The following is a 26,772-nucleotide window of genomic DNA, read 5'->3' on the forward strand; positions in this document are numbered from 1 at the left end:
GCTCATGGGCTGAAGGGAGAGGCCAGTCCTCATGTTCATGAAGGTAACTGCCTTTCTGAAACCTTTGACAAGGAGAGATTCTTAAAGACAGCCCCACCCTGCAAGTCAGACATAAACACGTGCACTAGAATCTCCAGGTCTCTACTGTTCCCTGCCCAGACTGCAGTTGAGGGATTAACTAGAAAAGCAGGGGTGTGGTTCCAGGGTGTAGTGACACAGACCTCAGAGCCTGGAGTCCAGAGCACCATGGGGGAGTAACTCACTCCTCTCCACAGTGACAGGACAGTCCAGTGCTCTACATGGCAGGCGTAGATGTCTCCCTGCTGGGGGTGGGGGTCATCTCCAGCATTATCAGGATCTGGAAGGTCCAATCTCTATTGTGGATCAGGTTGGTGGACAAGACCCCAGTTGCTTCTTCCTGTCCATTCAGGAACCACTGGACTTCAATGTTGCCTGGGTAGAAATCTGTCACGTGGCAGCAAGCAGGTGGTGGTGCTGCAGAGTACATGTACTTTAGGAGTCAGGGGGATAAAGAAGGGACAGTCGAGATGATCATTTCTCGATTATTTTTATTAAGGAAGTGTTTTTTAGATGTTTAAGGTATGAATGTCATAATTAGGCTACTGAATATGTGTTGAACTGAAAAGATGGAAATAGATCCCACAGAAAGAATCCTGTTAGGACAACTGACAACTAGAGTTATGTATTTAGTTATTTTCCTACCAAATTTATTTCTAGATATTTGTTTTTCTTAGAAAAACCCTTAAAAATTGAACTGTGCTAATTTTAACCAACTTAATCATATACACAAATTTTTGAGATTTATCTTGGTAACTTAGAAATTCTACAACTTTTACATTTTTAGTTTTGTCCTCTGCTTTTTAACTGATGATAAAGATTTCACACTTTAAGACGAAAAATCTTACTTTGCCATGCAAAATGCTTTCTCATCCAGAAACATTTATTTTTTCTTTTAAAATGTATTTCCATACCTATAACTTTTATATCTCCCTTTTTCCAGTTGTTGACCCTTAGATTTATATTCTGAAACAGTACTAAGGAAATTTCTGAGATTGTTTTTTGCCAATTACTTCCCTTTTTTAAAAAAGTCTTCTTAGATTTAGATGAACACAATACCTTTATTTTATTTATTTATTTTTATGTGGTACAAGGATTGAACCTCGTACCTCACACATATAGGCAAGCACTCTACCACTAAGCCACAACCCTAGTCCCCAATTACTTCTCTTTACAAGATAAAATACTTTACTCTTTTTATAGTACCTTAATCTAAATACAGCTGAAACTTTTTGTATTCTTGCATATAGAATTATGTCTGTTGGAATTTTAACTTTTAGTAATCTTGTTTTTAGTGAACATCCAGAAACAAAGAAATCTTAAATTGTTTTTCCATTTACCAAATGATAAAAGCACATTTAATAGACCCAAATACATTCTCTTATAGAATTCAAGAAGCCAAGAGCACTTGAATTTATATTTAGAGTTAGATGTTTTAGTATTTTCATTTCATGTTAATAAGATGTCTCTTCTAACAAACATTTATGAAAATTAATCCCATTTATGTTAAATCTAGATTACCCATTTTAACAGTTAACTTTAGGTTACCTTTGAAAATCAAAATATCATACAAGCCTGATTAACATTTTAAGTCATTTTTTTCTTGTTAAAGAAAACCCTTAAAAACAATGGGCATTACAAAGCTAATGTCAGCAAATACAAGAAGATAGAGACACTACCTTGTATTCTATCAGATCATAATGGATTGAAGTTACAAATTAATGAAAGAGTAAAAAACAGAAACTACTCCAACACCTGGAGATTAAACAATATGCTATTATATGATGAATGGATAACAGAAGATATTAGGAAAGAAATTAAAAAATTCTTAGAGGTAAACGAGAACAAAGAAACATCATATCAAAATCTCTGGGACACTATGAAAGCAGTACTTAGAGGAAGATTTATTTCATGGAGCGCATTTAATAAAAGAAGTAAAACTCAAAAAATAAACGACCTAACACTACAGTTCAAAGCCCTAGAAAAAGAAGAACAGACCAACACCAAAAGTAGTAGAAGACAGGAAATAGTTAAACTCAGAGCTGAAATCAACGAAATTGAAACAAAAGAAACAATACAAAAAATTGACAAAATAAATAGTTGGTTCTTCAAAAAAATAAACAAAATTGATAAACCTTTAGCCACAAAGAGAAGACAAGAGAAAACCCAAATCACTAAAATTCGGAATGAACAAGGAAATATCACAACAGACACGACTGAAATACAAAACATAATTAGAAGCTATTTTGAAAATCTATACTCCAACAAACTAGAAAATTTCGAAGACATCAACAGGTTTCTAGAGACATATGAATTTCCTAAACTGAACGAGGAGGACATACACAATTTAAATAGACCAATTTCAAGTAATGAAATAGAAGAAGTCATCAAAAGCCTACCAACAAAGAAAAGTCCAGGACCAGATGGGTTCTCAGCCAAGTTCTACAAAACTTTTAAAGAAGAGCTCATTCCAATACTTCTCAAAGTATTCCATAAAATAGAAGAGGAGGGAACCCTCCCAAACTCATTCTATGAAGCCAATATCACCCTGATACCTAAACTAGACAGAGACACATTGAGGAAAGAAAATTTCAGACCCATATCCTTAATGAACATCGACGCAAAAATTCTCAACAAAATTTTAGCAAATCGCATACAAAAACATATTAAAAAGATAGTGCACCATGATCAAGTGGGTTTCATCCCAGGGATGAAAGTTTGGTTCAACATCAGGAAATCAATAAATGTAATTCACCATATCAATAGACTTAAAGTCAAGAATCACATGATTATTTCGATAGATGCAGAAAAAGCATTTGATAAAATACAGCACCCCTTCATGCTCAAAACACTAGAAAAAATAGGGATAGTGGGAACATTCCTTAACATTGTAAAGGCCATCTATGCTAAGCCCATGGCTAATATTATTCTAAATGGTGAAAAACTGAAAGCATTCCCTCTAAAAACTGGAACAAGGCAGGGATGCCCTCTTTCACCACTTCTATTCAATATCGTCCTTGAAACTCTAGCCAGAGCAATTAGACAGACCAGAGAAATTAAAGGGATACGAATAGGCAAAGAAGAACTCAAACTATCCCTATTTGCTGATGATATGATTGTATACTTAGAGGAACCAGGAAATTCCACCAGAAAACTTTTAGATCTCATAAGTGAATTCAGTAAAGTAGTGGGATATAAGATCAATGCACATAAATCTAAGGCATTTCTATACATGAGCAATGAATCTTCAGAAAGAGAAATTAGGAAAACTACCCCATTCACAATAGCTTCGAAAAAAATAAAATACTTGGGAATCAATCTCACAAAAGAGGTGAAAGACCTCTACAATGAGAACTATAGAACACTAAAGAAAGAAATTCAAGAAAACCTTAGAAGATGGAAAGATCTCCCATGTTCTTGGATAGGAAGAATTAATGTTGTCAAAATGGCCATACTACCAAAAGTGCTATACAGATTCAGTGCAATTCCAATTAAAATCCCAATGATGTACCTTACAGAAATAGAGCAAGCAATTATGAAATTCATCTGGAAGAATAAAAAACCCAGAATAGCTAAAGCAATCCTTGGCAGAAAGAGTGAAGCAGGGGGTATCGCAATACCAGATCTTCAACTCTACTACAAAGCAATAGTAACAAAAACAGCATGGTATTGGTACCAAAATAGAAAGGTGGATCAATGGTACAGAATAGAGGACACGGACACAAACCCAAATAAATACAATTTTCTCATACTAGACAAAGGGGCCAAAAATATGCAATGGAGAAAAGATAGCCTCTTCAACAAATGGTGCTGGGAGAATTGGAAATCCATATGCAACAGAATGAAACTAAACCCATATCTCTCACCATGCACGAAACTAAACTCAAAATGGATTAAGGATCTCGGAATCAGACCAGAGACCCTGCATCTTATAGAAGAAAAAGTAGGTCCAGAACTTCAACATGTCGGCTTAGGACCAGACTTCCTCAACAGGACTCCCATAGCACAAGAAATAAAAGCAAGAATTAATAACGGATAGATTCAAACTAAAAAGCTTTCTCTCAGCAAAAGAAACTATCAGCAATGTGAAGAAAGAGCCTACAGAGTGGGAGAAAATCTTTGCCAATCATACTTCAGATAGAGCGCTAATCTCCAGAATCTATAAAGAACTCAAAAAACTCTACACCAAGAATGCAAATAATCCAATCGACAAATGGGTTAAGGAAATGAATAGACACTTCACAGAAGAAGATCTACAAGCAATCAACAAACATATAGAAAAATGTTCAACATCTCTAGTAATAAGAGAAATGCAAATCAAAACTACCCTAAGATTCCATCTCACCCCAATTAGAATGGCGATTATCAAGAATACAAGCAACAACAGGTGTTGGCGAGGATGTGGGGAGAAAGGTACACTCATACATTGCTGGTGGGGCTGCAAATTAGTGCAGCCACTCTGGAAAGCAGTATGGAGACTCCTTAGAAAACTTGGAATGGAACCACCATTTGACCCAGCTATCCCACTCCTTGGCCTATACCCGAAGGACTTAAAATCAGCATATTACAGAGATACAGCCACATCAATGTTCATAGCTGCTCAGTTCACAATAGTCAGATTGTGGAACCAACCTAGATGTCCTTCAATTGATGAATGGATAAAGAAAATGTGGTATGTATATACAATGGAATATTACTCAGCCATAAAGAATGATAAAATTATGGCATTTGCAGGCAAATGGATGAAACTGGAGAATATCATGCTAAGTGAGATAAGCCAATCTCAAAAAACCAAAGGAAGAATGATATCACTAATAAGTGGATGATGACACATAATGGGGGGTGGGAAGAGTTAGTGTTAGGGTTAGAGTTAGGCTTAGGGAGGGGGGCAAGAATGGAGGAAGGAAGGACTGTATAGAGGGAAAAGAGGGGTGGGAGGGGTGGGGGGAAGGGAAAAAATAACAGAATGAATCAAACATTACCCTATGTAAATTTATGATTACACAAATGGTATGCCTTTACGCCATGTACAAACAGAGAAACAACATGTATCCCATTTGTGTGCAATAATAAAAAATAAATAAATAAAATTAAAAAAAAAACAAAAAAAAACAATGGGCATTGTACTTAAACATTTTATAGAAACCAAAACTCCATTAACGGACAGACTACTCAGAAAAATGTGTGAGTTATTAATTTCAAAGACATCTTTACTCTTACCTACTTAACCTATTTAAATTGACCTTTTTTAAAGTTTTATTTAGGTCACATGAACTAAAAGGCATTTGGATTCATTTCTTCATACTTTATGAGTGCTCATTTATGTATAAGCCAATTTGGTACTATATAAGTGATAAATAGACACAAGCACATATGTAGAGTTTTAGTCAGCTTTCTTTGCTGCTGTGACTAAAGGACCCAACCAAAACAGTTGTAGAGGAGGAAAAGTATATTTGGAGACTTAGGGATTCAGAGATTTCAATCCATAGACAGCAGGCTCCATTCCTCAGGGCAAGGTAGAACATCATGGTAGAAGAGTGTGACGGAGGGAAACAGCTCACGCGGTGATTAGGAAGCCGAGAGAGACTCCACTCACTAGATAAAATATATACCCCATAGCCATGCCCCCAATAACCACTGTAACCCACTCATCACTCCTCCAGACCTTCTTGCATTGTCTCGCACATTAGCTTTTGGGGGGCACCACATGTAAACGATAACATGTAGTCACAACATACAATACATGTGTGTGCACAAATATACATGAAAACCAACAGGAAATAAAACTTTTATAGCTTTTTACCAAGTATTAGATCCCCACAAATAGGAGATAGAGAGTTACAGATGTTTATTACACAGACTATCAGATTTGACCCTTTATAAATTAAAATAGAGACTGTCATAGCTTTTTACAGTGACTCAGACATGGGAAGGGCTTGTGCAGTTGGGCATATTAGAAGTTGAGTCTGTCAGCCACAGTGGACATGGAAATCGAAGGTTCAGTTGGCCACTTGTCCTTCCTGTGTCTATCTGGAGAGAAAAGAAAATCCCATGGGAAGAAGGGCATCCTCTGAGATTCCCAGGCTTGTTTTGGCAGAAGTGTCTGCATCGTCCCCAAAGCAGGATGTAGACCTGCTAAGCATCCTCAAAAGGTCTGTGTCCTGGTGCAGCCAGCCTTTCCAGATCTCTTCTCCCCCTTTCTCCACCATTTAGGGAGGAATGTACTGAAAGATCAGAATCCCAGAGTACAAGAAAAGAGAAAACCACAACTATTTATGTCCCAGAGTGACTTGGATTTAAAAGTGACACCTCTCTGGTCTAGAACCAGTTTGGTGCTTGCTCTTATAGCTTACATTACAGAAAGAGATCAGATAGGCTGCTGGGGAGCAAGGAGAACTGTCATTTTGAGCATGAGAGGCAAAGGACATTAAATAGGGCATCCTGACCCAAAGAGATGGAGGGTCTTTACCATATATGTGAAGTAGAGTTCCCACTGATCTGAATCTTTTTTTTTTCATCAAAATATTTTTTATTTTTACAGACACATTTTGATTTATTATACACAAATGGGGTACAACTATTCATTTCTATGGTTATACACAATGTATATTCATGCCATTCATGTAATCATACATATATATAGGGTAATACTGTCTGTTTTTTTTTCTACTGTTTTTCCATCCCCACCCCTCCCCTCCCACTCTTTTTTCCTCTACACCATCCAAAGTTCCTTCATTCTTCTCTTCCCCCCACCCCCCCATCATTATATATTGTCATGCTCTTATCAGAGAAAACATTTGGCCTTTGGTTTTTTGACCTTGGCCTATTTCACTTAGCATGATATTGTCCAACTTCATCCATTTACCAGCAAATGCCATAATTTTATTCTTCTTTATGACTGAGTAATATTCCATTGTGTATATATACCACAGTTTCTTTATCCATTTGTCAATTGAAGGGCATCTAGGTTGGTTCCACAATCTAGCTATTGTGAATTGAGCTGCTATGAACATTGATGTGGCTGCAACACTGTAGTATACAGATTTTAAGTCCTTTGGGTATAAACCTAGGAATGGGACAGCTGGGTCAAATGGTGGGTCCATTCCAAGATTTCTGAGGAATTTTCATACTTCTTTTCAGAGTGGCTGTACCAATTTGCAACTCCACCATCAATGTATGAGTGTGCCTTTTCTCCCACATCCACGTCAACACTTATTATTGTTTGTGTTCTTGATAATAGCCATTCTAATTGGAGTTAGATGAAATCTTAGGTGTTTTTAATTTGCATTTCTCCAATTACTAGGAACGATGAGTATTTTTTCATATATTTGTTGATCACCTGTATATCTTCTTCTGTGGAGTGTCTGCCCATTTCCTTAGCCCATTTATTGATTGGGTTCTTTGTATTTTGTGTGTAAAGTTTTTAAGTTCTTTGGAGATGAGTGCCCTGTCTGAAGTGTGTGTGGAAAGGATTTTCTCCCACTCTGTAGGCTCTCTTTTCACATTATTGATTGTTTCCTGTGCTGAGAAAAAACTTTTCAGTTTGAATCTATCCCATTTTTTGATTCTTGTTTTTATTTCTTGCACTATGGGGGTCTTAAGCCAACATGATGGAGATTCGGGCCTACTTTTTCTTCTATTTGGTGAAGGGTCTCAGGTCTAATTCCTAGATCCTTGATTCATTTTGAGTTGAGTTTTGTATAGGGTGAGAGATAGGGGTTTAATTTCATGTTACTGCATATGAATTTCCAGTTTTCCCAGCACCATTTGTTGAAGAGGCTATCTTTTCTTCATTGTAAGTTTTTGGCACCCTTGTCTAGTGTGAGGTAACTGTACTTATGTGGGTATGTCTCTGTGTCTTCTGTCCCGTACCATTGATCTACCTGTCTATTTTGGTGCCAATACCCTGCTGTTTTTGTTACTATTGCTCTATAGTAGAGTTTAAGATCTGGTATAGTGATACCTCCTGCATCACTCTTCCTGCCCAGGACTGCTTTGGCTATTCTGGGTCTTTTGTTCTTCCAGATGAATTTCATGATTGCTTTTTCTGTTTCTATGAGAAATGTCATAGGGATTTTAATTGGAATTGTGTTAAATCTGTATAGCGCCTTTGGAAGTATGGCCATTTTGATAATATTAATTCTGCCTATCCAAGAACATGGGAGATCTTTCTATCTTCTAAGACCTTCCTCAATTTCTTTCTTCAATGTTTTGTAGTTCTCATTGTAGTGATCATTTACCTCTTTGGCTAGATTGATTCCCAAGTATTTTATTTATTTTTTTTTGAGGCTATTGCGAATGGAGTTGTTTTTCTCATTTCCCTTTCACATGTTTAATCACTTATGTATAAAAATGCTTTATATTTATGTGTATTGATTTTATAACATACTATTTTGCTGAATTCATTTATGAGGTCTAGAAGTTTTCTGGAGGAGTTTTTTGGATCCTCTAAATATAGAATCATGTCATCAGCAAACAGTGACAGCTTAAGTTCCTCTTTTCCTATTCATATCCCTTTAATTTCTTTAGTCTGTCTAATAGCTCTGACTAGTATTTCCAGGATGATGTTGGATAGAAGTGGTGAAAGAGGGCATCCCTGTCTTGTACCCATTTTTAAAAGGATTGCTTTCAGTTTTTCTCCAATAAGAATGATGTTGGCCGTGGGCTTAACATAGCTTTTACAATGTTGAGGTACGTTCCTACTATCCCTATTTTTTTCTAGTGTTTTGAGCATGAAGGGGTGCTGTATTTTGTCAAACACTTTTTCCGCATCAATTGAAATAACCATATGATTCTTATCCTTAAGTCTATTGACATGATGGATTCCATTTATTGATTTATGGATGTTAAACCATCCTTGCATTCCAGGGATGAACCCCAATTGATCGTGGTGCACAATTTTCTTAATATGTTTTGGATATGGTTTACCAGTATTTTGTTAAGGATCTTTGCATCTATATTCATCAAGGATATTGATCTAAAATTTCCTTTCCTTGATGTATCTTTGCCTGGTTTGGGTATGAGGGTGATATTAGTTTCATAGAATGAGTTTGGTAAGGTTCCCTCCTTTTCTATTTCCTGGAATACTTTGAGAAGTATTGGAATGAGTTCTTCTTTGAAGGTCTTGTAGAACTTGGCTGAGAATCTGTCTGAACCTGGGCTTTTCTTGGATGGTAGGCTTTTGATGGCTTCTTCTATTTCATTGCTTGATATTGATCTATTTAAATTGTGTATGTCTTCCTGGTTCAGTTTGGGAGGATCATATGTCTCTAGAAATTTGTCGATGTCTTTGGTATTTTCTATTTTGTTGGAATATAGATTTTCAAAGTAGCTTCTCATTATGTTATGTATTTCAGTTGTGTCTGTGGTGATATTTCCTTTTTCATCATGAAGTTTAGTAATTTGAGTTTTCTCTCTCCTCTTTGTTAGTGTGACTAAGGGTTTGTCTATTTTGTTTACTTTTTCAAAGAACCAACGTTTTGTTTTGTCAATTTTTTGAATTGTTTCTTTTGTTTTAATTTCATTGATTTCAGCTCTGATTTTAATTATTTCCTGTCTTCTACTACTTTTGGTGTTATTCTGTTCTTCTTTTTCTAGGGCTTTGAGCTATAATGTTAGGTCATTTAGCTGTTGACTTTTTATTCCTTTCTTGAATGCACTCCATGCAATGAATTTTTCTCTTAGAACTGCTTTCATAATGTCCCAGAGATTTTGATATGTTGTATCATCGTTCTCATTTACTTCTAAGAATTTTTTTTATCTCCTCCCTGATATTTTCTGTTATCCATGTTTCATTCAATAGCATATTATTTAGTCTCCAGGAGTTGGAGTAATTTCTGTTTTTTATTTTGTCATTGATTTCTAATTTCAATCCATTATGATCTGATAGAACACGAGATAGTATCTCTATTTTTTTGCATTTACTAAGGGCTGCTTTTTGGCATAACATATGAACTATTTTTGAGAAGGTTCCATGTGCTGCTGAGAAGAAAGTGAATTTTTTCATTGATGAATGGAATATTCTATATATATCTGTTAAGTCTAGGTTATTGATTGTGTTATTAAGTTCTATGGTTTCTTTGGTTAGTTTTTGTTTGGAAGATCTATCCAGTGGTGACAGTGGTGTGTTAAAGTCACCCAGAATTATTGTGTTGTGGTCTATTTGATTCCTGGAACTGAGAAGGATTTGTTTGATGTACATGGATGCAACATTGTTTGGGGCATAAATATTTATGATCATTATGTCTTCCTGATTTATTGTTCCCTTAAGCAGTATGAAATGTCCTTCTGTATCCCTTCTGACTAACTTTGGCTTGAAGTCCACTTTATCTGAAATAAGGATGGAAACCCCCACTTTTTTACTGAGTCCATGTGCGTGGTAGGTTTTATCCCATCCTTTCATCTTTAGTCTGTGGATGTCGTTTTCTATGAGATGAGTCTCTTGCAGGCAGCATATTGTTGGGTCTTTCTTTTTAATCCATTCTGCCAGTCTATGTCTTTTGATTGATGAGTTTAGGCCATTAATGTTCTGAGTTATTATTGAGATATGATTTGTATTCCCAGTCATTTGGGCTTATTATTGGTTTTTAAGTTGGCTTAGTTTCTCCTTTGAGTGGTTTTTCTCTAAGGTAGTTCCTCCCTTTGCTGACCTACATTGTTGTTTTTCATTTCCTCCTCATGGAATATTTTGTTGAGAACATTCTGTAGCGCAGGCTTTCTATTTGTAAATTCTTTTAACTTTTGTTTATCATGGAAGGATTTTATTTCATCTTCAAATCTGAAGGTTAGTTTTGCTGGGTATAGGATTCTTGGTTGGCAACCATGTTCTTTCAGAGCTTGAAATATGTCATTCCAGGCCCTTCTAGCTTTTAGAGTATGGTTTGAGAAGTCAGCTGCTATCCATATTGGTCTCCCCCTATATGTAATCTGATGCTTTTCTCTCACAGCCTTCAAAATTCTATCTTTATTTTGAATGTTCGGCATTTTCATTATTATGTGCCTTGGTGTGGATCTGTTGCGATTTTGTGCATTTGATGTTCTGTAAGCCTCTTGTATTTGATTTTGCATTTCATTCTTCAGGTTTGGAAAATTTTCTGATATTATTTCATTGAATAGGTTGTTCATTCCTTTGGTTTGTATCTCTGTGTCTTCCTCAATCCTGATAATTTTTAAATTTGGTCTTTTCATTGTGTCCCATAGTTCTTGGAGATTCCGTTCATGATTTCTTACCATCTTCTGTGTTTGGGCAACTTTATTTTCAAGATTAAATATTTTGTGTTCATTGTCTGAGGTTCTGTCTTCCAAGTGGTCTAGTCTTTTGGTGATGCTTTCCATTGAGTTTTTTATTTGGTTTATTGTTTCTTTCATTTCAAGGATTTCTGGTTTTTTTTTTTTTTTTTTGAGAATCTCTATCTCTTTGTTGAAATGATCTTTTGCTTCCTGCAATTGCTCTTTCAACTGCTTATTGGTATTATCGTTCATTGCCTGCATTTGCTCTCTTATCTCCTTCTTTGCTTCACAAATCATCTTAATCATGTATAATCTGAAGTCCTTTTCTGACATTTCTTCTACTATACTGTCACTGGATTCTATTAATATAGAGTCTAGATTTGTTTGGATCATTTTCTTCCCTTGTTTTCTCATGTTATTCACATATCTTCCCCTCTAGCTGTGCAGATCTGGGGTATTGCAGTTTCCCCCCTACAGGCTTATAGTGACCCTATAGGTTTCCAAAACCTTTTCTTTAAGGGGGAGATCAATATTAGCAGTGCCCAGTTTAGACAGTATGCAACCCTAGGCCAAATAGCTCCTCTGAGGACACTAACAATATTGCCATAATAAACAGAATGAGTTCAATTATTATCTTCAGTATAACAAACAGATTTGCAATAAGGCCTGCAGTTTCTAATGGAGGACAAAGAGGATGTGGAGGGGTGTAGGATGTAGCTGTTAATGGGATAAGAAAAGAATATATAGAAGTTCTAGATAATAGAAAGAGTGAGAGTGTAATAAAAAGAAGTTGGTTGTTAACATGGGAAAAGGGAGAAAGAGACTCTGAGGGAACAGGTAAACAAAAGGAAAAGAGAGCAAGAAAAGTAAAGAAGTAAAAACTTAAAATTTTTTTTAATAAGGAGAAAAAAGAGGGGCTGAGGAGATAGCTCAGTTGGTAGAGTGCTTGCCTTGTAAGCCAAGGCCCTGGGTTCCATCCCCAGCACCCCCCCCCCCAAAAAAAAGAAAGAAAATCTACACTGTAACAGTCATATAGTACTCAAACCTCCCAGTCTTCAGTAGCCTGATGTATGAGAGATACCTGACAATGAACTTCAAGTCTCCAGCAGGTGTCTCAGGATGGGATTTGCCCCACCTAAAGATCGGAGCTATGGCTTCCAGGATTGTCTAAGATGGCCTCTCTGGCTTCCAAATGTGTTGGCAAATGGGGAGCTGCAGCTTGTGTTGTGGGTGTGGTCGACTGGAGGTCCTGGAGGTAGGGTGCAGTCGGTCTGAGGGTCCTGGTGATAGGGCACAGTCAGTTGGTCTGGGGGTCCTGGTGGTGGGTAGCAGTCAGTCTATGTGAGGGCCCCAGAGGCAGGGAGTGATTGGTCGGGCTGAGGGATCCTGGAGATGGGGCTCAGTCAGTCTGGCCAGGGGTCCTACAGGGCCTGGCTGTTGTCTCTAAAGTTTCTTTTTAAAAAAAACCTGATCTGAATCTTGAGTGTGGTCCTACAACATTCTGTTGGTTCCTAAGGGCTGCACTATCTGAGTTCCAATCAAGAGACCTTTTGGTCTTTACTGGAGTGTTCTCTAGTCCAAGACCCATCCATTAGTCACCAAGAATTTGAGGTGGAGAATTTGAGGTTCAGAAAAGATTGAAAGGAGAAAACAGCCAGAAAAGAATTAGGGTAACTGATAATGACTGGGTGGGAGCACCAGATATTACAAGGCTGGGGCCTTCTGGGAAACTGAGGCACCACCAAGGTTCCCCTTCAAACTTTGAGTCTTGTGATCAAGTCAGAAAGGTTTCAGACATGTCGCTGAGAGAAAATGGGGAACAGTGTAAGAAAACAGGATAGAACATTCAAATGTTACAAGGACCACTTTGTCATACATGACAGACCAGAGAAGACTTAGAAGCGGGTCCAAGTCTGCACTAACACTTTCACCAGAAACACGCACATGAGTAACTGATATTCTTGAATAGAAGTGTTCAAACAGCTATGAAGCTACTAAACTTTACATTAAAAAAATCTTGTTCAAAAGGATGCATAATGCTGCTAAATATCATTTTGGAATCAGAATATATTTAGTCAGTACTGTTCCTTTGATCTCTCAGTCTGGTATCCTTATTTTTAAAAAGGAAGAAAAGTAGCTTGACAAGTTCTTCCTATAGTCTGTATGTCCCCTGCCCTTCTCTTCCAAAAAACAAAAACAAGTTTATAGCAAGATCCACAAGACAAACACTCTTAGTTCTTTCCTGTTGGATTAGCCGGGAGCCTGGCCCCTTGGCAGACTGGTCTGGCTTCCCATGCACCTTGAGGCTCCTTAGGGTCAGGGCCTTGTGCCTGGGAGAGGGGACGGAGACCTTTCCCCTCCTCTGCGGCCCCAGTCCACCCCTTCAGCATCTTCTCTCTCCCAACCCCCAGATCACCTCTGTGCTTCAGGGTGGGACCTGTGCTCAGCTCATACTGTGTCTGCCCACAGTGTCCACAGTGTTCTGTCTCAACTGCAGGAACTCCTTCTGGATGTTCCAGTTCTGGGATGTGGCCCGTCTCAGCTCAGTCACAGTCCTGAACGACCCTACAGTGCTGTTGGACTGGATGAACTCCTCTCTGTGGTAAATATGTTGCTCCAAGAAGCGATGCGTCCCTTTGGGCTCCTAGCATGTGCTCCCCCTCTGGTGCACGTAGAGCTCTGTGGACAGGAGGGGCAGCAGGGACCATCCTGGAGCCACTTGCCAGATGCTGGGTGGGATGGACACCCCACACCAGCTGCATCCATTCTTTTCTCATCCTTTCCTTTTTCCTCCTGGGTCTCCATCCTCCTCCTAACAGAGTGCCCAGTGCACATCCAAAGTGCCACTCTGGGGAGGGCTTAGTCCTGGGAGGGCCACCCCCCACGTCGTAGGCCAAAATAAAACTGTGTTCACTCTGCACTCTGTATTTACCTGTTCACCTCCCTTCCGGTCTCTGTGGCTCTCAGTGAATGAGCAAATCAATAGAATATTGTTGATGGCTGTGCATAGATTTTGCTGAACTGCTCTTAACCCTGCCCCCTTCCAGGGTTACATTATAAACTATGGATCGTTCTTATGATCAGACCGCTTGGAAGCCAGCAGGGCCCACCAGCGTTGGTGGCAGGAGTCTTTGAATTGCAAGTTTTTCAGGTGACCTGGTGGCCCACTCCTGTAATCCCTGTGACTCAGGAGACTGAGGCAGGGAGATGGCAAGTTCAAGGCCAGTCTAAGCAATGTAGTGAGATCCTCTTTCAAAACAAAAAAGAAAAAGGGCTGGGAATGTAGCTCAGTGGTTAAGCACCCGTGGGTTCAACACCCAGTACATACATACATACATACGTACATGAATTTCAGCTCTCTTTACACAACTTAAAATGTATCCTAAGAGAAAACTGCAGATGGGCTTTCTCACACAAGCTCCCAGATTCCCCGAAGGTGCAGTGTGGCTCTGTGGGGGGAGGGCTCCTTAGACCTGCACTCCGCCTGCGGCAAGCTTCTGCTGAGCCTGGAGCCCCAAGCCCTGGTGAAGCGCCTCTACCTGCTGCTCAGGAGCCTCCCTGGGTGAGAGTTGAGAGTCAAGAGGTAACAAGGATCCAGCAGCAGAGGGGAGGTGATGGTGGACTCTGGCCATTGCCCCTCTCACAGCAAAGATGGCCAGAGTTGATCTGGGAGATGTGGTTGGTATCCTTGTCCTTCCTTGATGCCCCAACTAGAGTCTCACAACCAGCAGCTAAGGTGGGGGAGGGAGTGGAACTGGCCTCGGGAGCCACCCCCTCAGCCTCAGGCAACATTCCTCTCAGCTCCCACCTGTCATTTTGCCCTGTGCCCTGACCTGGGCCTCTGAGTCCTGGCCCGTCTGACTTGGAGTCTGGGCAACACACATCTGCCTCCCACCTTCCCTCCTGCTCTACCCTCTGCCTTTCCCTCCCTAAGGAAATCCTAATTGCCAAGCAGACATGTCACACAAGTGGTTATTTTACTATATGTACATGAAAATACCAGACTCTGAAACTCTTGATAAACACCAGAATGTTCAAACAAATCCTCTTCTTTCCAGAGTAGGTCATCTAAAGCACAGGAGGACACAGGAGAAACAGCATCTGAGGCTGTTCACTGACCACTGTGTGACCTCAGGCAAGCAAAGCAACCTCTGGGAGCCTCAGCCTGTTCACCTACAAAAGGAACATTATTTCTTTTCCTTGAAAGATGACTTAAAAAATGAAATGGGATGATGTGAATAAAACCTAGAGCATAGTATCTGGTGTAGCCCAGTGGAGGTTAGAGCCCTCGCCTTACCAAGATATGATGGGTTAGGGTACCTGAGGCAGAGAGAAGGCAAGGGTGGAGTCCCTAGTTCCTTCAAAATGGCTCAGAAGGAGCTGCCCTTGGGGCACGGCCTTAGTGCTTGAACAGGACCTTTTGTTCACTTAATGCTGTAGTCTGTTTCTTTCCTTGGGAAAGAGTTGGAAGAAAAGGAGTAAACAAGTCCCTTCTGCTACTTCCCATGTGAAGTGATAGAGTAGTGGAGGCCCAGGCCATGAACAACGGATTTAAAAATTTTTTTAAAACTATAAACTTTAATGACATGTCACTGAATCTTGATAGCATGTAACAGTTTTGCCGAAAAATTTCTTAACAAAACATCAGAGTATTGCAACACTTTATTAAGAGTATTGACTTTTAATTAGTAGCTGAAGTAACAATTGCATAAAGCCAAATTAGGTGTACTGCAGTACACTCATAATTGATTTATTGACCTGACCTAGCAATTTATTGAACAGAGGTCAAACTTTTTGTTTTTTATTAAGCACATTCCACAGTACTAAACTGTCAAGAAAACTTGGAATGGACCCACCATTTGACCCAGCTAGCCCACTCCTTGGCTTATACCTAAAGGACTTAAAATCAGCTTACTACTGTATCGCAGCCACATCAATGTTCATAGCAGCTCAATTCACAATAGCTAGATTGTGAAACCAACCAAGATGCCCTTCAACTGATGAATGTATAAAGAAACTGTGGTATATATACACACAATGGAATATTATTCAGTCATAAAGAAGAATAAAATTATGACATTTGCAGGTAAATTGATGGAGTTGGAGAATATCATGCTAAGTGAAATAAGCCAATCCCCATCAATAAAACGGGGGTGGGGGGAGGTGGAGAGGTAAGAGAAGAATGGAGGACCTTTGGATGGTGTAGAGGGAAATGAATGGGGGGGAGGGGTAGGGGAAGGAAAGATGGTGGAATGAGACAGACATCATTACCCTATGTACATGTATGATTACATGAATGGTGTGAATCTACATCATGTATAACCATAGAAATGAAAGGTTGAACCCCATTTGTGTACAATGAATCAAAATGCAATCTGTAAAAATAAAAATAAATTAAAAAGCTGTCATGAATAATATCTGTACAATTTGTTTCAATTGCTGTTCAGACACAAATTTATTTCCAACAGATAATTGGCAAATATAATTAATTATAAGTGAGAATGAGACTATCCCAGTACTTTAAACCATTAATATAGCAGTATTTTACAGTTGCTCAATTATTTTAGAAAAATAAAGTAAGAGTAGAGCTGAGGTTACTACAGTAGCCCCAGAGCTAGGACTCCTTGGGTGCCAAAGTCTCCTGCTATAATTTAGTAGGCACAGATGAACAATGGGTTTTTCAACAGGTTTTCTGTTGGAACACCACAGGTCCGTTGCATTCATGAGTTGGATGTTTCTTATTTCTGTTTTGTCTTCTGTGGCGCTAGGGACTGAATCCAGCTTGCATGCGAGGCAAGTGCTCTATCACTGAGCTACACACAGCCTGGATGTTTCTTTCAGCCGCAGTTTGCTTTGTGATTCAACACTCACTAGTGTTTTCTTGAGACTTTAGCTTCACCCAGGTTCCTTTAAGCTAGCCCTCCTTTGCTCCTTTCCATTTTTGCTTTGCTGGAAGTTGAAGAAACCCTGAGGAGTTGGAGGTGCAATAATGGGGAATGTGCCCAACCCATCTGATCCAAGTTATCTGGCTCCACTTTTCAGGCAGCAGTGAACTCCGGGGCATCAACACTGTGCAGAGTTCTGCTCCTGCTTCTCCCTCCCACCAGTCTTTCTCACATATATGCAACACTTTCTTCTTACTAATCCGAACCCATCCCTCTCTCTACCTCACTTCCATCCTTTCTGCATCCCATCACTCTGCCCAGTGTTCACTCCACAGAGCCCTGAAGCCTGATTCCACCACCGCCCCTTGCTCCCCGTGAGTCTCTCCTGTGTGTGTCCTGCACCTCCTCTCCTCTCACTCCCTGGGGACTGGGCCCCATCTCACCAGCTATTTCCCCAGCACCCTCCTGGTCTTCTGAGACTCAGCTGCTCCATTCCTTCCTCACCTGCAGCCAGAAGCTCCTCTGCTGTCTGCCTTGCCCACTTCTCTGCTCCTCGGAGCAATAAATGTCAGAAAAAATTTCCCTTTCCCTTCCTGTGAGGAATGGGTTTAAGGAGACAAATTGGTCAGATAATTTGGAAATTTCCATGGTATTCCCCTGGAAGTAGCAGAAGGGAACCAGATCCTAGGAAGAAGTGGGGTTGACTGTATGGGGGGAGACAGGGAGCATGGGGAGCTTAAAATAAATGTCACCATTCTATTTCATGAGGTCTCTAGATGAAGTGGAACTAGAAATTAAGAGGTGTTTCGAGGATTTGATACAGAAGTAGCAATATTAAAATAGCCACAAGGGGCAGCAGAGGAAGGCATTTCCTGTTTCTCACTTCCTCTTTGGCTCTTTCCTCCTGTGTTCTGATCAGGTGCTGGAAAGGAGGGACTATTAGCTGCAACAGGCTCTTGTTGGTCTGTAATCACAGCTTGTCCTCATTGCCCTCTTCTGCTCCTCTGGCCATCAGTTCGTGGGATGAGGGTACCTGCTGATTTTGTAGACGTGGCCTCTACCTGGAGTACTGATTCTATGATCTTGGGATCCTGGACATCCTCCCACTAACCATAATTTCTTGTTTCAAATCTTTGATGTTGAAACACAATCATCTTGATGACTTCTCTCAGAAACTTGTCTCTAATATTATTCCAGACCACTGGGTACCATCAACCCAACAGTAATCCACACTGAATTCTCTCTGGTGGGAATAGAGGCCTGAAAGCACCCAGAAACCACTCTGGACATGAGAATTCACACAAGAGATTTTATTAAGTGAACAGGCAGAGTGTCTGCACGCAGGGTGGGAGAGAGAGAGAAAGAGAGAGAGTGAGAGAGAGAAATAGTGAGAGAGTGAGCGAGAGGGTGCGCATGAAAGTGAGGGAGAGAGAGAATGGTGGTGGAACTATTCTTTAATAGTTGATTTTTGCAGTCTAATAATAACGGACAAATGACTGCCAAGAACGTTCGCAGGCTGATGAGTGGGCCAATGGCTGGCTAGGATGTTTGCAGACTGACAATCTGGATTGTAAAATGGTGTGTGTGTGTGTATGTGTGTGTGTGTATGTGTGTGTGTGTGTGTGTGTGTGTGTGTGTGTGTGTGTGAGATGGGGGTGGGGGGGCAGAATACTGGCAGCAGCTGATGCCAATATTCCTCCCTTTTTGTATTTTTAGATACGGGTGGTGAGATGATGGTCTGTCTTCTGTAGCTTCTTCCTGTTGGTTAGGGGCAAAGAGTCTCATTCCCGTAAAAAAGAGGATTAAGGGAGGGCTTTAGGTGGGAGCGGAGTTTTTGGAGATGGAGGTGTTAATAGTGAATCACAGGTCTCGGCTTTGGGTGTCAGGGGCAGTTGGTAGTCTTAAAGGAGAAGCGTTTGATTGACTGATTGGTTGGTGAACTTGTGTATCTGATCTTGTAGGAACTTCTGCAGGCAATTTAGCAGGCATGGTCCTGTTTAGGAAGATCTGCAGACCTGAAAACAACCCAAAATTTCAGACTCTGGCAGTTTCTCTTGATAGTTATCAGGCACTCCTGCCTAAGAACATCTTTTGCAGCCTCCAATCTTATTTATTCTTGGGGTTAACACAAGTGCAGGTCTTAAGTTCCAATAAAGGAACTACTGTCTTTCCTTTTAAACCCAGTTATGGCTGTACTTTGGTTATAACTGTTTTTGCTAGGTATTCAAGACTAAGCTGGTCAAATTGACCTTGTTCTTATCTGTTGTTAAAGGTCTGCTAAGTTCCCACAGGCGTTACTCATGGAGAACTTGAGAGCAGCTTCTTAGCTCCTTTCGTCCCATTCACTAGGCAGGGTCTCCTTGATGAGGTGGCTTCCTTTGGAAGCATCAGGGATGTCTTCCTTTTTCAATGACCCTTTTCTGTAGCAGGTACACTAGTTGGTTTCTCATCCTCTAGTGGTCTCATCAGTCTCCTTTATCGGGAGGTCATGTGGTCCAGAGTTGCAAAGCTCCTTAGAGAAGCTCTCCCATTCTGAGAGAGACTCAGAGGGCAAGAGCCAAATACTGGTTCTTGGCCCCTGTATTTTAATCTCAATCTCTAAGTTTGATCTTAAACATCCAGCAAACCAGTCTCACCAGTCATAAAGTAAGACTACTGGGCTTTAACTTTAATATTTATGACTTTACAGTTATTTATCCTCTTTTTTCTCTCTTTCTTTTTTATTTAATATTTTTAAATTTTTTTTATTGTAAACAAATGGGGTACAACTTGTTTCTCTGGTTGTACATGAAGTAGAGGCATACCATTTGTGTAATCATACATTTACATAGGGTAATGATATTTGATTCATTCTGTTATTTTTTCCTTTCCCCATCCCTCCCACCCCTCTTTTCCCTCTATAAAGTCCCTCCTTCCTCCATTCTTGCCTCCCTCCCACCCCCCATTATGTATCATTATCCGCTTATCAGTGAGATCATTCGTCCTTTGGTTTTGGGGGATTGCCTTATCTCACTTAGCATGATATTCTCCAACTTCATCCATTTGCCTGCAAATGTCATAATTTTATTCTTCTTTATGACTGAGTAATATTCCATAATATATATACACCACAGTTTCTTTATCCATTCATCAATTGAAGGGCATCTAGTTTGGTTCCACAATTTGGCTATTGTGAACTGAGCAGCTATGAACATTGATGTGGCTGTATCTCTGTAGTATGCTGATTTTAAGTCCTCTGGGTATAGGCCAAGGAGTGGGATAGCTGGGTCAAATGGTGGTTCCCTTCCAAGTTTTCTAAGGAATCTCCACACTGCTTTCCAGAGTGGCTGCACTAATTTGCAACCCCACCAGCAATGTATGAATGTGCCTTTTCCCCCACATCCTCACCAACACCTATTTTTGCTTGTATTCTTGATAATCGCCATTCTAATTGGGGTGAGACAAAATCTTAGGGTAGTTTTATTTGCATTTCTCTTCTTACTAGATATGTTTAACATTATTTCATATATCTATTGATTGCTTGTAAATCTTCTATGAAGTGTTTGCTCAGTTCCTGAGTCTATTTATTGATTGGGTTATTTGTATTCTTGATGTAAAGTTTTTTTAGTTCTTTATAAATTCTGGAGATTAGTACTGTATCTGAAATGCCTGTGGTAAAGATTTTCTCCCACTCTGTAGGCTCTCTCTTCACATTGTTGATTGTTTTCTTTGCTGAGAAAAAACTTTCAAAAGGACTTTCAAAACTACCAAAAGGACTATGCAGATTTAATACAATTCCAATTAAAATCCCAATGATGTGCTTCATAGAAATAGAGAAAGCAATCATGAAATTCATTTGGAAGAATAAGAGACCCAGAATAGCCAAAGCAATCCTTAGCAGGAAGAGTGAAGCAGGGGGTATCTCAATACCAGACCTGCAACTATATCACAGAGCAATAGTAACAAAAACAGCATGATATTGGCACCAAAATAGACAGGTAGACCAATGGCACAGAAGAGAAGACACAGACACATACCCACATAAATACAGTTACCTCATACTAGACAAAGGTGCCAAAAACATAGAATGGAGAAAAGATAGCCTCTTCAACAAATGGTGGTGGGAAAACTGGAAATCCATATGCAGCAAAATGAAATTAAATCTCTATCTCTCACCCTGCACAAAACTCAACTCAAAATGGATCAAGGACCTTGGAATCAGACCAGAGACCCTGCACCTTGTAGAAGAAAAATTAGACCCAAATCTTCATCATGTCAGCTTAGGATCAGACTTCCTTAACATGACTCCCAAAGCACAAGAAATAAAAGCAAGAATCAATAACTGGGACAGATTCAAACTAAAAAGCTTTCCTCTCGGCAAAGGAAACTATCAGCAGTGTGAAGAGAGAGCCTACAGAGTGGGAGAAAATCTTTGCCATTCATACTTCAGATAGAGCAATAATCCCCTTTTTTATTTAATTGGGATCTGCATTATCTTATCTGTCCTATAGGTGATGGCTTATTATCTCAAATTAATTTAGGTAATTTGTTCTTGAAGTAGTACTTCTGCAAAACATTAATAAGGCAACAGTTATAGAGTTTACAAGGAAAATACAAAATGGAATTAACAACAGCAAGACATTTAGTTTGTGTAATAGCTATCTTGAATTTTGACTGAGCTATACATTATATCCTGTTTGAGATCACAGTAATTTTACAAGAAAAAGAAATCTTTTGAATATAAGTTTAAATAAACTGAAGTCTGGCTTATTTTGGAGCCATTCTGACATGCAGCAGGGTGGGAGGCAGAATCTTCTCTCAGGTAAGGCAGGGGCTCTTTACAAATCTTAGGTAGAGTGTTCTAGTTCTGAAGCTGATCTTTGCCTCTTTCTGAAATGTCATTTTAAGAAACTTACATATTATTTCCTGAGTCTATATGAACATTAGTTAACATGATGTAACGTTATATCTAAAACATGAATCAAAGAAAGGCCGAGAGAACTTTTAACTTTCCTTTTGTGTGGTAAAGTGGCAAAATCCTTTCATGTTTCAGGATATTAACCTTTAAATAAATCAGGCTCTAACAGGCCCTGTTATAGAACATTAAATGATATAAATAAATTCCCAATACTATATTTATTGATACAAAGAGGGGCAAGAGTGAAGAGAAGAGAAGATTTGAACACAGGGAATCTCTACCCGCTTGCTGCTTCGGTGACAGAAGTTGTATCCAATAGGAGTCTAACTTATATTGGGGTCAGACTGTGTTGCAACAGAAAATAAGCCTGCAAGGTTTGAGATTTGGAGTCAAATGGAGAGGCCGAATGTTTTTAAGAAGACAGCTGAGGAGGTGGGGGTCGCAGAGAATTTTAGATTGGGTAGAGCCCATGGCTAAGAGTTCTCAGGAGCCCGGAGAAGGGAAACAGGAAAGGAAGGGGTGTCCCCACAACTTCTCTGATTTCCCACATAGAAGCAGACCATCAGTGAGGGTCATCACTGTCCCTGACAGGTCTGCAGCTGAAGCTAAGGGAGACCCTAACCCAGCACTGGGGTTTTTGTAGAGAGAGAGAGAACAAGTCCAGGGCCACCATAGAAGAGCTCTGAGGACTCACCCCCAGTAGAGGGAAAGCTGTCCAGAGTCAAATTCTGTGGTGGGCGAGGAGGTCAGCAATGGCAAGAGGCAGAGACACCCTATGGTGAGTATTGGCCAGGGAGGAGGGGGCATGGTAAAGGTGGCTCAGATTCCCATGAGGGAAGAGAAAGCAGGTAATGACCATGGAGTCCATCCTGAGTTTCATCACAGAAAGACTTTCCTACCCAGAAACATTTTCTTTTCCCTTCTCCTAATCCAAAGTAACTATCTTTGAGTGAGTGTGTAATGATTTCACAGAAGAGTTACATTCTAGAATTTTTTTCTTTTTTTGTAATTAGAGAAAAGGGTAACTTCTACTTGGTTCACATTTTAAAGACAGAAAGAATTAAGTTTGACCTCATGTTTGAAGTGACATTACTAAAGTTAGCTTAGGTTTAAATTCTTGATGAACTTGTGTACAATGCATCCATTTGGATTCTCAGGGGAGAGCCAGGAAAGCCTTAAGGCTTTACAGGAACATGCTCTTTTCTTGCTAGGTGCTTGATATTAAAGAAAAACATTTTTTCCCCTTCTACTAAATATATTTTCCCCCTTCTACTACATATAAAGAACCCTTTTTTTGTTCACATTCTGAAACAATTCTTATAAAATTTCTGAATTTAGATAAATTAAGATGAAATATTTTGTTATGTACAGTACTCTGATTGAAACACAGTTGAAATTTTTGGATCCCTTGGTATACAGAATTATACCTGTTAGGATTTAAGTCTTAGTAACCTTGTTTTTAGTGACGACACAAAGCAATTTTTTAAGGAGTTAGCTTTTTTTTTTTTTTTTTTTTTTTTTTGCCGTGCTAGGGATTGAACCCAGGGCCTCGTGCTTGCAAGGCAAGCACTCTACCAACTGAGCTATCTCCCCAGCAGGAGTTAGCATTTTAACTTTGTAAATTAATCAGATGTCTCTAACAAACACATTTGAGTAATACCATACATGTCAAATCTAATTAAAAAACTAAGATATCAGACAAGTGTATTGAACAGTATCTGCCATCTCTTTCCTGTTGAAGAAAAATCCTAAAAATAATTGATATTAGACATTTAATAAACATCAACATTTTGAAGAAAGTAATTTCAAAGACATTTTACTTTCATTTGTTTATCCAATTTAAATTGAGCCTTAAATCACATGAATTAAGGGTATAGGGATCCATTTTAAAATTTTTAATTTTATGAGCGCTTGTTATTTATGTCAATTTTGCTATCATGTACATACACAGACAACACGACATTAGACAACACAATATACACATAACACAAAAGCAAAGGCCTTGTAGCCTTTTATAGGTGAATCTCCATTGCAATGTAACAGATGTTCAAAAATGAGTTGAATAAAAATAGAACTGATCCAAAAACCATTAACCTAGGTATGTAGGATCAAAATTGTGAGCTCAAAAAATATAGCGTTTAAGAAAAAAAAAAACAAGAGTTCTAGGAGAAAAAATGATAATGGCCATTAATTATTTTAGTAAAATAGCATGAAAGCATGAGAAAGAGAAAGGCAGAGAGAGGGAGGGAGAAGAGAGAGAGAAAGTTTGGGTTTGCAGGAAGAGCAAAGATAATGTAGGGGATAATGTAGGGAAATCTCTTTCCTTTTCCCTGAGCGCTCTCAGAAATTAAAAAAGATCCCTAAAAATGTTGGGATCTAAAGTGCCATTTGGTTTGAGGTCCGGGGTGAGGTGGAGGGACTCTTAACTAAGAGGCAACCCAGGGGATCTGGGTGGGGACTGAGAGCGAGCTGCCCATTGTGAGAGGGGAATTGGTGAATGTAGAGGCGAGGCCTCCCTCGGCCCCCAGGGAATCACCCGAGCAAAGGACAAGTTATCCAGAGAGTCGTCGCTACCACTAGATAAGCCCATTTCTGCTACTGGAAATGGCATTTCCGCTGTCTCTGCTTTGCCAGCCACTGGTAAACAGCATCTCTAGGACACCTTCCCTAAATCTTATTTTGTTTTTAATGCCCACTTTTTGCTCCCACGTGGCATCTTTTGTAAGCCCAGAAGTGATTAAAGCTCAGACATAGCGATTATCTTTTGTCTTTCTCGTTCTTTGAATTTCAAGTACCTTGAAGGCAACCTTGGTGCCTGAAGTGTGAAAGGTCCTGGTATATTACGCCCCCCACCCCCCACTGGGGATTGAACTCAGCTTAACTATGAGCCACATCCCAGTCTCTTTTTTAGATAGTGTCTCAAAATTGCGGAGGCTGACCTTCAACTTGCAATCCTCCTGCCTCAGCCTCCCTAGCCGCTGGGATTATAAACACGCACCACCACATCTGGCATTTTTTTTTTTTTTGAGTGAATGAAAATTAGCATTTAAAGGGTACAATTCACTTCAAAATACACAGACCTTTAGTTTTCCAAATTTGTCATGCCAAAAATATAATAGCCTAGGGCAAACAAACTACATCTGTGTAGATCAATCCGTAGTCCGTGCTTTCTTCCTCTTTTCTGTAGGTGACTAATTCTGCAGTCACTGAACTCAGTGCAGAACCCCCAAGCATTGCTGGCTCCAGTGTGTCTAAGGGAGGGCTGCTCTCGCATGTTGGGCCTGGAGGGGGAGACCTTGGTTAGAGACCCATGGACCCCTCGGTGTTGTTTCACCTTAGTTCCTCTAACCGCTCTCAATGCCAAATCTGTCATTGTTATTGTTTCATTGTAACAAATGTAAGCGCGGGAAGCAGACCTCGAAGATTCAGAGCCTTTATTCCTTGGCGGACTCAGACGCTGTTGGGGCCCATTTTCCGGATGGGGAAAATGGCTGTCAGTTGCAGAGGGGGTTTTGGTTTTATAGGGTATAATGATGTAATCATTGGGAGCTGTCTTGATCGTCAGGGGTTAAATGAACAGGTTAAAACTCTAATTTAGGACGGTAGTTGTAAAAGGTTGAAACTCATTGTCGTTTGGGGAGATGAGAGTCCAGATCCCAGGGATGAGCACTCAAGTCTTGCCCACTGTATTTGCTGTGTTTCGGTTTAGGACTAATTAGCCATAGAGGTCAGGATTTAGGGCCCAGCATTCAGTATCCGTCCCTTTCCCCTGGGTCCCGTTGTTCCTTGGCTAGTTTCCCCTCCTCCTCCAGAGAGGCACCTCTCTCCATTTTTCTTTGGAGAGCTGCCTTTTAGGAATATTATTTTCCATAACCCTTCAACAACGACAGATTTTTCTTAAGTTTAGCTAATACATCAGCTAAACCTAAGATGGTATCTCATAGGTGTTTCAAAGGCAATAACTTTTTTTTTCTTTGTATCGGGGATTAACCCAGGGGCGCCTAACCACTGGGTCACATCCCCAGCCCTTTTAAAATTTTTCTATTTTTGAAGCAGGGTCTAGCTAAGTTGCTTAGAGACTCACTAATTTGCTGAGGCTGGTCTCAAACTTGAGATCCTCTTGTCTCAGCCTCCCAAGTCACTGGGATTATAGGTGTGCTCTATTGCGCCTGGCTTCAAATGCAGTAAATTTTATTTCAAATTGAAACTACACTTAAAACTATTTAATCAAGCAGACTTTGTTTATGATATTATTTTAAATTTACTATGTCTAAAATGACAGTCTTGTGGAAAACATATAACTTACTGTTTTATTTTAAAACTAAGACAGTTAACCAGGTATGGTGGCACATGCCTGTAATCTCAGCAACATGGGAGCCTGAGGCAGGAGGATTGCAAGTTCAAGGTCAGCCTGGGCAATTTAGGTAGACCCTCATCAATTTAGCAAGACCCTGCCTCAAAGTTTAAAAAGTGAAAAGGTCTGCAAATGTAGCTCAGTGGTACAGTGCCCCTGGGTTCAATCCCCAGTAGAAAACAAAATAAAACAAACCAAAACCCCCTGGTCTTGTAAGGATTCTGGGATTGGACGGCAGTGTGGTTTTGAAGGAGACTCCTTATATTGCTTCTACCAGGAGTTGTGTGATCTTGGACAAGTTACTCAACCTCTGTGGTCTGTTCCCTAAT

The sequence above is a fragment of the Sciurus carolinensis genome, chromosome 7, assembly GCF_902686445.1.
Source record: "Sciurus carolinensis chromosome 7, mSciCar1.2, whole genome shotgun sequence".
Classification (NCBI taxonomy): domain Eukaryota; kingdom Metazoa; phylum Chordata; class Mammalia; order Rodentia; family Sciuridae; genus Sciurus; species Sciurus carolinensis.